At 37.2% G+C, this 12,500-nt stretch overlaps 1 protein-coding gene across 2 annotated transcripts in view; it reads left to right on the top strand.

The window, feature by feature from the left end:
- The window catches only part of samd12 (sterile alpha motif domain containing 12), a 100,383-nt gene that overhangs the window by 27,209 nt on the left and 60,674 nt on the right, over positions 1–12,500 (top strand). The window lies entirely within an intron of this gene.

The following is a 12,500-nucleotide window of genomic DNA, read 5'->3' as shown; positions in this document are numbered from 1 at the left end:
CTTCTTCAAGGTCAAATACCCACAGCTCTCACACACACACACACACACACACACACACACACACACACACACCTGTCAGTCTGATCATGATCTTCTTCAAGGTCAAATACCCACAGCTCATACACACACACACACACACACACACACACACACACACACACACACACACACACACACACACACACACACACTCACACCTGTCAGTCTGATCATGATCTTCTTCAAGGTCAAATACCCACAGCTCACACACACACACACACACACACACACACACAGCTCTCACACACACAGCTCACAGACACACACAGCTCTCTCTCACACACACACACACACAGAGCTCTCACACACACACACACACACAGCTCTCACACACACAGCTCACAGACACACACAGCTCTCACACACACACAGCTCACACACACACACAGCTCTCTCTCACACACACACACACAGCTCTCACACACACATGGACACATTCATGACGACACTGCCATTAATTGCTACCGGCTCCGCCGAGATGATTATTAGCTCAGCTGTGTGTGTGTGTGAGAGAGCTGTGTGTGTGTGTGTGAGAGCTGTGTGTGTGTGAGAGCTGTGTGTGTGAGAGAGCTGTGTGTGTGAGAGAGCTGTGTGTGTGTGTGAGAGCTGTGTGTGTGAGAGAGCTGTGTGTGTGTGTGTGTGTGTGTGTGTGTGTGTGTGTGTGTGTGTGTGTGTGTGTGTGTGTGTGTGTGTGTGTGTGTGTGTGTGTGTCTTTAATGTCGTGTGACCTACAGTAAGTCTGTGATGGATGACTGTACGGCGGTTGTTCGTGTTCTATTGTGTTTTAATGTGTTCTACTTCAAGAAGCGTTAGAGAGATAAATTACATGCTTTGTGCAGACATCACAATCTAATGAAAGCAACACACTTTATTTACCCCTACAGCCTTATATTATATTATATTATATTACATTATATTATATTATATTATATTATATTATATTATATTATATTATATTATATTATATTATATTATATTATATTATCTGATTATATTTACGTGTGTGTGTGTGTGTATATATATATATATATATATATATATATATATATATATATATATATTCATCTTTGACAACCATATCATTTAATTCTAATTCTATAAAAATAAAAATGTTGGCTAGCTGAAGTGTGTAAATGGGAATCCCTGATCAATATGAGCCTGATATTTCTAAGATGTCCTTCTTACCAAAGTCGGAGATCGTCCAAAGTCAAAGTTTGAAGTCAAATCGATCATGTGTTGATTTGCTCTGCTTTATTTATAACGGCGACGTTCTTTTCAGTGTAATAACACACGGCGCTGATGAATGCAACGTTTTCTGAATTGTTCTAGTTTGACTGGAAGGATTGTGAGTGCAGTTTGTGTTAAGGGAATGCAAGATCCAATTATCCATAATTTATGAAGAAAATATGCAAGCTGCTCGATTTGATGATCCAGTATTAATTAACAGGAATCTGTTCATAACCACCAGGCCTTACCAATTAGAGACACAAAGCAATTTGCATCCATCTCTGGTCAAACCATGCGTAGCGTAACACTTTTCACCGTAGTAAACCGAGAGCCAGATCTCCAGACAAACTGACACGTGCAAATCACATCATATGAGTGTTAATAATACCACTTATTTTATTATCTTCAGATGAAACCTTACATCTGTGCCATTTTATAAAAAAATTTGAATTGTATATTTTAATTTATTTTAAATATTGCGGATTTTCATCATGCAATCTTTTTGGTTCAATGGATGTGCAGTTATATGAATAATATATTACTTGTCTATTTTCTGTTTTAATTATTATTTAAAAGTTTTAGTAATTTTGCTCTGTTTTTAATTTAATAAATTAAAAAAAATGTAAAAATTATTTTCGTTTTTTTAATATTTCTATATATTTTTATACATTGTTTCAGTTTTAGTTTTAGATGCATTTATATGAAGCCTCTGGAACTGATATTGATTTATAGTCAGATCTCATGTTAGAGTCATTGGACCTGAGATTCAGAAGGATTTGCAAACTCTTTCATACATTATCGGTCCAGACAGCCTCAAATATGCACATGATTACTCCCTAATTATTTAGCACTAAGTGTGGTTTGTTCCGTTTGAACCAGATAAAGCTCTCCATCGCCGACATACGACTGCTGAGATTCTCCCTCGCCGTCTCCCGAATCGCTCCGAGAGTTTGACTGGAACACCGAGCTGTCATTAAAACTGCATTAAAGCATATTAAGGCATAATTAGATATTAGTCCCTAATCTGCAGTAATTACAAAGACAGAGGCAGCGAGTGCTTTGGTAAATGAGTTAAGCACATATTTCTGATAGCGTAGGTGTGATCAGGGGAGAAGGTGCTCTCGTTCTGTGTAATATACAGAAGATAAGAGAGAGCGACTGAAGCTCGGCTCCTCCGTCGGAGACGATGAAACTCTGGGCTGGATTTCAAAGAGACGTCAATCCCATGAGCCTCAGCGCAGTAGGGTTATGAAAACGCAACAATTAATGCCTGTTAAGAAACAGCTGTTGTTTGACAGAATAGATAACTGGATATTCATTCAGTGTTGTTTTTTCTAAACGAATCCTACGTTCATTTGCACACACGGTGTGCGATAACATTGATGACCTCTTTCGCTTGTGGGAAAAAATGCTGGATATTTATCAAGTCTTTAAATTTTTTGCATTATAACAGATCAGTTAAATTAGCCAGAATTATGTTGTTGTTGTTTGTTTTGTTTTCGAATCAATGTAATAATAATAATAATAATAATTGTGCCCTTGGCTTGATTTACTGTGAAGAATATGCACTGTGAAAACAGATAGTAGTGCGATGCAAAGCCATTAGACCTCATTAATATATTTAGATTTAATTAGTGCATTGAAAGCCACTGAAGACAACGCTTGCATGGAGGAAAACACAAAATTATGCCAAAATGCTTGTTTTTTCAAGTATCTTCACAAGCATACAGCATTAAATAAATAAGTTTAATGACGTCTTACATGAATGTTAAGAGTTGAGAAAATGTGTGTTGATCCGCGTCAGCTCTTGTAGCCTGTTAAACCTGCAGCTCTTAAAGTGACAGTAGCCTGTTAAACCTGCAGCTCTTAAAGTGACAGTAGCCTGTTAAACCTGCAGCTCTTAAAGTGACAGTAGCCTGTTAAACCTGCAGCTCTTAAAGTGACAGTAGCCTGTTAAACCTGCAGCTCTTAAAGTGACAGTAGCCTGTTAAACCTGCAGCTCTTAAAGTGACAGTAGCCTGTTAAATCTGCAGCTCTTAAAGTGACAGTAGCCTGTTAAACCTGCAGCTCTTAAAGTGACAGTAGCCTGTTAAATCTGCTGCTGTCCGTCATTGAGGAGAATCAAAGAACAAATAAAGAAGAGAAAAGAACCCACTGCTCTCTTGACTGAATAACTTTTGTTGCTTTAATAAGGATTAATCTATGCACAATTTATAATTTATGCACTGAAGAGTGAAGTGTTTGATATAATTAATGGCTAAAATTGAGAAAAAGTAGCAGTATTGATATCGGTGATGCCTTCTTTCATAAAAAGATGCCATTAAACAAATATTTAAAATATATGCTACTGTCTTTGTTGTTTCTACATTAATTTGAAGATTAAATGTGAAATTATTACAATATAAAATATATGAAAAAAACTTTAATGTCAGGTGGCAAATTACAGCAAAAAAAATGCAATTAATTAGTTATTCTTTAATATATATATATATATATATATATATATATATATATATATATATATATATATATATATATATATATATATAGCCTATATATATATATATATATATATATATATATATATATATATATAATTTTTTTTTTTTTTTTTTTTTTTTTTTTTTACCAGGGTAGTGTTTTAGGCATACAGGTCAATTTAGGAGTGTTGCTTATTTGTTGCTTACAGTATTTGGCACTTTTAAAAAGTCATGTGAACAAGAACAATGAAGTATTGCATCCGAGCAGAAATAACTGAATTAGGCACTTTGATTTACGGTGTGGATATTGCTCATATGGTTTTATTTTCAACTTTAAAATTATTTTAGTAGAATACTTTTTGCAAGAAAATACTATTTCAGTTTTTCAATTCCACATTTAATTCCCTGTTACTTGCTGTTTGTCTTTGTAATTGTTTGAGAAATTTACTAGTAATTTCTGAGTGAAAACTGCTTCTGCACCATTCCCCCAGTGCAAGTGTCCGTTCTTGAACCGGGTTTCACAGCGATGATGGGAACGCCACTGTTGGTCTGGTGTGGGAGAACTGGTGGCAGATCTTCAGATCTAATCCTCCTGTTTCATGATCACTGGCTCACTCTCTGTGGTTTAACAGGGAAGAAAGGAACGTTCGACAGACTGACAGATAAACGAGTCCAGCTGGGATGTTAGTAATCTGGCTGTTCTGGTGTTTCCACATGCGCTGGTCAGTCAGTGTGTGTGTGTGTGTGTGTGTGTGTGTGTGTGTGTGTGTGTGTGTGTGTGTGTGTGTGTGTGTGTGCTGGAGTTCTAGCTCTCGGTCCAGAGAATACTGGGTGTGTGAGACACTGGGTTTATTTATTGGACTTTAATAAGAGTTATAAACAGCTCATGTAGAGGAGACTCCCATCAGGCTGCACACTGGTGGTCTTGGCCTACTTTATGGCCTTTTTTATGGACTTTTATCGTTCAGCTGACATTTTCATCAGAGTGAATTTATGTATTTTTTGTTTCATTTTTAATGTGAAAATTACATGCTGTAAAACGGGACATCTGATGTTTGTTGAAATGCCTCTTTTGTAAGATATTAATAGATCTTAAGGAGGCCATAGTATGACCTTGATGTTATGTTCAGGCTCTACTAGAACAGGTTTTCCTGCTTGAATGTTGATTATTTTCCTCATATTCTCCATTGTTGCGGCTCCTCTCTTCCCAGTCTGTCAGTAACGCTCGGTTTACTTCCTGTCTCTGAAGCCCCTCCTTCTGAAAAGCACACTGTGCTCTGATTGGTTGGCTGGAGCAGGGTGTTGTGATTAGACATGTGCCGGTATTCGGTAATGCGATAAATCGCGGTAATGAATATGCACGATATTGTTATCGCGGGCACTTCAAAATACCGTGAAAAATAATAGATCAAAATTTATATTTATAGAACGCGCATTAGCTTATTTTCCATCAACCGCTTAAACAAACACTGCGTATATGCTGCGCAAAACACGTGCGCACTCTGATGTAAACAATCCCCACATGTAGAAGCACTGTGTGCATGCGGCGCCGTGCGCACTCTAGTCTAATGTAATGAATCCTCACACGGAGAAGAAGCACGGCGGAAGGAGGAACGCTGCCGACGATTTATCCATAGACAGTAAAATAAAGGATTTATCCCCCTTCTAAAAGCAGGGCTGCCAACTCTATGCATTCAGCGTGAGACTCGCGCAATTGACACTTTTCACACGCTCTCGCGCCACACATCCATTTTCTCATGCAGAGAAAAATCACGGAGCAAAGAGGACACCGACACCGACAGACTAGACAGAGCAGGTTACTTTTGATATGAAAAAAAATTCTCAGCTATCAGGTTCTGTCCATTTTATTACGAAATTCAGACAATAAATACCGTTTAGGCGCTTGTAAATGTGACGTGACCGATCGCTGTAGCGCCTCAGTTCAAGCAAACCGGTCATCTGTTACTTTTTATTTAAAGATACAGTACAACTTACCGAAAGTTACATATGCCTCATAAATAATATCGATCAATCAGTGTTTTTCAACCACGGAAAGAGGTCAATAAAACAGCAGGTGAACAATTATATAACAGAACGTTACATTTACCTCAGGAAAGCCATTTAATGACCAACACGATAGTTGACTAGAAAAAATAGCTATAGAGAGGAGTATTTTGCTAAATATGTGCACTACATTACATTTGTATTATATTTTTACTTGTGTCATAATTGTTATTATAATGAAAACCAAATTATATTTAATTTAATTTGGTAATTTTTAACCTTTAATAATACCAGCTGATAGGGCTCTCTGTATGTTTACAGCATTATGTGAGATATATTTTTTCTTCAGAAAAATTAATATGTAGGCTTATCTACTGTAGCCTACCTAATATTTATCCAAAGAGTCCATATTGAATCAAGATTGAAATCAAATCCCAAGAATTGAATTGAAATCGTGAAAATTGTGTAAAATTCTGTTTAGTTATCAAATATTTTGGCAATCACAATTACAACTATTGTGATGCAAGTTGTTTTTCTACATCCCCCCCCAATCCATCCGTTTCTCTTGAGCAATTAAAATATCGTGATAATACCGTATACCGTGATAAAAGCTCAATCAATTAATCGCAGCATGATAATCTGATACCGGCACATGCCTAGTTGTGATTGGTCGAGAGTTTAACACACTACTAACTAACTCAACCAGGCCACATTGTTTAGCATGTGAACAGGCCTTTGGTCAACAGTAATGTTCGGCCTATGAAAATGTACATCTTCACCCTTTATTCAAATATTATCACAAGATTTTGTAAGCATATTGCATAGTTGTTCTTGGAGTCAATTTTTTTTATTTGTGATAATAACGCAATGAAACATGCCATTATTGTGCAACATAATTTTGGCCCAGACTGTCATACAAAGAAAACACATGCAAAAATTAAATATTAATAACTCACTATGTTGTAGTCAATGTATGCTTGTTGTTTTTTCCATTCATTTATTTTTACATGGTAAAATAAAACCTGCCTTTTTTGACAAATAATTTTGTCAAGATAAATATCTTCCCTCATATTTAAAATATATACAATATTTTCCTCATATTTTGATGGTTGAGGGTCATTGAAAACAAATATCTACTCCGGACAGCACTTTCAAATCAAAAATTGCATCATTCATTACAAGTGACAATAAAACATGCAATTAAGGATTTTGTCCCTCTGATACGAACAAAAGGGTCAGTAAAATAAAGTCAGTAATTTCATAATAATCTGCTAATCTACAGAGCTCAGGATTGAAGGACAGTCGTGTGTGTTTGGGATTCAGCTGGACGTCCTCAGTTTCAGCTCTCGGTGTTCACGGTGATCTCCTCGAGCGAGATGATGAGGTTTCCGCATCTGAAATGATGAGGAACGAGCATCTGAAATTGCAGTGTTTCGCAGGGATGCAATTCACAGCCATCATATCAATTTTTCAGTATTCTGTGGAGAAGGATGGAGAGAGGAGAGATCAGACTGAATTGTGGGGATGTTGGAGGATAAGAACATGATGTGGCCTGAATGAAACTACTGCAATTTTTGTGTTTTGGAGGATTCTGAAGGGAAAGGAGGGCGTTAGTCTTTTGATGGCCACATTAACAATTAATAATTTGACTGTGATCACGCGCTCCGCTAGCGTATTATAGCTGTTATAAGTGATGAAGAGGTACAGTCGAGTTCTGATGGATGTAGAGGTGAGTGGTTCGCAGATGACTCGCACAGCTGACGCTTTTCTGGATGATGATGATGATGATGTATAATGATCATCTTGATAATGCTGGAGATTTATATTCAGGGGAAATGGAGGCCTGCGGAAAACCAGCGGATTTTGCCATAGTGTCTTTCCGAACGTGCGTGTCATGTGGAAAGACGTGATCTCGATGCTCGTTCATAATGGTTTGTCTCAGTTCTTGTTGTTTTTCAGGTTAATGTTAGGAGAGCGAAAGTAGAGCCACAAATGGAGTCGCAACAATTATTATCAGACAGGTTTCTGAAACACTCATCCCTGTCTGCTGTTGGTCTACCAGTACAAGCCAGTAAACCAGTACATTGGTTGAACCAGTCAGGCTGGTTGTGATTCTGCAATGCTGATGTCGCCTCAGTGCCTAAAATGGTGTGTGTGTGTGTATTTTACAGTGAATTGTGACCCTGGATCACATCACCAGTCTCGAGTCGCACGGGTTTATCTGTGGCAATAGCCAACAATACATTGTACGGTTCAAAATTATCAATTTTTCTTTTATGCCAAAAATCATTAGGATATTAAGTAAAGATCATGTTCCGTGAAGATATTTTGTAAATTTCCTATCGTAAATATATAAAACATGTATTTTTGTGAGTGAATGCAGCACAATCGTGAACATAAATGAACAACTTTAAAGGAGATTTTCTCAATGTTTCGATTTTTTTTGCATCCTCAGATTCCAGATTTTCAAATTGTGATATCTCGGCCAAATATTGTCATATTCTAACAAACCATACATCAATTGGAAGCTTATTTATTCAGTTTTCAGATGATGTATACATTTTCAATTTCAATTTTGTGGTCCAGGGTCACAATTTATCTTCAGCAACAGATTCACCAATTTCCAAATCTGTTCTCACTGGCATTTTTCATTTAGACTTTGTTCCTCCTCCATGTAAAGTGGGTAATTTGTAGGTAATTATTATCAAACATGATTCTGAAACACTCATCCCTGTCTGCAATTGGTCTAACCAGCATAAGCCCCACCCCCAAACTCACGCGATTGGCTGATTGGGATTCTGCAGTGTTGATGTCGCCTCGGCGTCTATAAAATGGCTAGTTGTCTCTTCATGTTAAGCTTGGATATGAGAAAATACTTTAAGATTTACATTCTTGAACTGCTTTAATATTACACTGATTTTACTAAATCAATTAGTTGAAGTTATATTCACAATCATGAATGTGTTTTTGAACAGATGAACATCACTAAGCGTCTGTGTCTTTCTCTCTCGTTCTGTTCATCTGTGTAACTCGCACTGTCTGCCCTCTTTTGATTTAATGCCAGATGCCATTGTCCTCTAATCTAGTGATCGACACGGGCTCAGCAACACGACTGGTCTCCCAGTGATTTGGGTTATTAAGATGTTCCAGGGACGTCCTAGGAACTTTAGGAACACCGAAGAAAAGATAATGCAGGACTTACTCCTCTTCTACGCTTGAGCGTCAAGCTTGTGTTTCTGTGTGTGTGTGTGTACGTATATATATAAAATGTGTGCGTGCGTGCGTGTGTGTATGCGTGTATGTGTGTGTGTGTATGAATGTGTTTGTGTATGTACAATATAGGGGTGTGACGGTTAGTATATAACCGTGAGACCGACAGTTATAGTTGAACACCGTCATTAGAACTCTATAACCGCCAAAACCGTGTTATTAAATTATTTTTTACAAACATTTTTTATCATAGAGAATGTTTAAATACTAATTAAAAACAATTGTTAACAGTCTGTGTTATTAATGGTCTACGTCGTTTCCAACTGTATTTGATTCTTTGCCAAGTAGGCTAGCTACCCCCTGACCGACCGACACTCATTTGAAATATATAAAAGCTATGATATAGTGATGTGCCATCATTATGAGATTTATTAAACAAATGAAAAACATTTGCAATAATAAACATTAGCAATGAACATTTGCAATCGGGAGACATGGTTTTTACCACTTAATGAAGTTCTGTTTTGTAAATCGTCAGATTTTTACCACTTCTTTAAGTTTTGCTTTGTAGAAAGCCTTTCTTTAAAGCGAATTTCGTTTTGTACAAATTGTATCTTAATTTTAATAAATGTTTCATCAACCAATTGCATGTATTTAATAAATAAAAAAGCAAATATAGGAGACAATATAATAACCGTGACATCGAGGCTCCGATGCGCCGCGTTCACTTGCATTGCATTATGAAGTTGAACTAGAGCGCATCTCATCATAAATGAATGAAACTCAGCGTAGGCCTATGCCTCATACATTAGCATTAAATATCTTTGCTGCATCCTTTCTAGAACAGACAAGGGCTTTCTTGCGGCTCGCATCAGCAGAGCATCGCTTCGTCCATAGACCGCAAAACAATCAGCAGATGGCGGGCGGGTGCGGCTTTGAAATCTGGTCAAAAAACGTTGGTGCAGATGATGAGTTTTGTTATTGCGTTGCGGGTGAACTAATACCCCATCCACGTATCTCTATTGATAACAACATTGAACAATACACAAATATTAATTTTATTCAAACTAAGTTGTCCTATAACAGACGAACGTCATAACCGTCATCACCAATTCTGAAGCCGGCACACCGTGCTGTGTGTGTGTGCGTGTGTGTGTGTGTGAATGTGTTTATGTATGTATGTACAATGTGTGTGTGTATGCGTGCGTGTGTGTGTATGTATTTGTGTGTATATGTAGGATGTGTATGTACAGTTGTAGAGTATGTACTGATGTACAGTATGTGTCTATATATATATTTGTGTGTGTAGTTATTTTGTATAATTTGAGATTATATATATATATATATATATATATATATATTCACAGTGAATTTCTGTTCAGCATCAGATTCATAGATTTCCAAATCTGTTCTCAGTGGAATTTTTCATTTAGACTTTGGTCCTCGTCCATGTAAAGTAGGTAATTTGGCAGCATAATCTGTCCTGTTGGATGAAACTCTGTTGGATGAAACTCTGTGTGGATCAGCGAAGGGACGTACTTGGCAGTCGTGCACTCACTCTCTCTGTGTGTGTGTGTGTGTGTGTGTGTGTGTGTGTGTGTGTGTGTGTGTGTGTGTGTGTGTGTGTGAGTGAAAGGTCCTCTCAGGACTCATGAATGCAGCTGCGGTTAAACTATGTGAAGTATTGTACAGTCTCACCTGAGGAGTTTCCTTCTCCAGTCCTCAGTGTTTCTCAAGTGCGGTCCTGCTCGCTCGCCCTGAGAGTTTCGTCAGAGAGATTGAGGTTAATTTCCATCTTTATCGGCCCCAGAGTCTCCCTCTTTCTTTCCTTCTGTCCATCATCCTCCTGGTTGTTGCATTAATTAGCCAGGCGTTGCTTCACATGTAAAAGGGACAGATCCAGAGAGAGAGAGAGAGAGAGAGAGAGAAAGATGCTCTGATGGAGTCGTAGAGTTCCTCACTGAGTGCAGCAAGTATAAAAACATCAAAAACACTTATTTCACACAAATAGCACAGATTTTAACTCAATTCCAAAAGCAAGCCTCATAAACAAACTGTGGGAGAGAAAGAAGAGTGTATTCATCCAGCAGCGCAGTGTGTGTTCTCCTGCCATCATATGAGGGACAAGGGCTGAACCCTCTTCTCCCTTTAAACTACTCTCTGGACTTATTTTTTATTTTCATTGTGATATATTTATGAGACAGAGACAGAGAGAGAGAGAGAGAGCGTTATTATAATAGTATAATGTCATATTATATGTGACATTATACTATTGTGACCCTATGTCACCATTATACTATATGTGTCATAGTACAGTCATCAAAACTAGAGTTTCGTTTGTGTTTAGTCTATTGTTGTGTTCATTATAATAATTTTAACATTGATTTGATTTAACACATATATTTCAACACATTCAAATGCAGTTTAGTGTGCTAGTGTAATGTTAGACCAAGTGAAACAGCGCTGCGTTACCTCACAAGTTTAATTGGTCTAATAAACTGACCTGTGAGTAGTAATTCTGCGTGTAGTTCGGTAGAATGAAATGTCCTTATTCCTTTTATATCCGCGGGACTCGCGTCGAGTGTGGAGCTGATAGCTGTCTCTTAGCAATCCCGAACTGCTTCATATCACAGTCATGATAAAAGCATCGATGTATTCAGTCATCCATAAACATTATTAGATCGGTCGGCTTGACGTTGACGACAAGATCCATAATTCTTAGCAAATGTTGCGTCATCAAACTACGCCTTTGTTATTGTAAGTGGTTAGCGACCCCTAGCGGCGAAAAAAATACATACTGTACATTTAAGGCTACAAGCGGTCTAACGGTTCAAGTTTTTAAAATCTGGCTTGCATCAGACTCTTTTCCTTTGGGTTTTCTGAAATCTGAAAATGAAAAATCTGAAAAAGAAAGAAAAATTTAATTAATTTAATTTAATAAAAAATGTATGAAAAATAGATTAAATAAACAGAATTTAACAATAGCCTATTAAATCATAGTTGGATTACTTTGTGTTGAACAATTAAGAAAAGTGAATCAAATTGTGTTTAGCATATTAAAGGTCCCGTTGCATGCGATTCCATGTTTCAAACTTTAGTTAGTGTGTAATGTTGCTGTTAGAGCATAAATAATATCTGTAAAATTATAAAGCTCAAAGTTCAATGCCAAGCGAGATATTTTATTTAACAGAAGTTGACTACAAAAAACGGCTCGATTGGACTACATCCCTCTACATCCTGCATTAGTGACATCACCAGAACCGTTTCTTGACTAACCTCCGCCCACAGGAATGCTCCCTCAACTCTACTGGCTACTTGCGCACTTCTTATAACTTAGCCTACTGTGTTTACTCAGCTCTTACGGTGATTTTCTGAAGTAAAACTGACGCTTCATCTTTTGTGTGATGTACAATAAACTTTATTAAACTCATCAGTACATGTTTGATCATCATTCAGACAGCAGACTTGTAGGCTATTAATAAATAATGGATACATAGCCTACAAGCAGATGACAAATACGTTATAATAACCGTAATTAAA

This window comes from Scardinius erythrophthalmus (assembly GCF_964197995.2).
Source record: "Scardinius erythrophthalmus genome assembly, chromosome: 10".
NCBI lineage: Eukaryota > Metazoa > Chordata > Actinopteri > Cypriniformes > Leuciscidae > Scardinius > Scardinius erythrophthalmus.
Note: the sequence above shows the minus strand (reverse complement) of the source record. Positions and strands in the feature narration are given on the sequence as shown.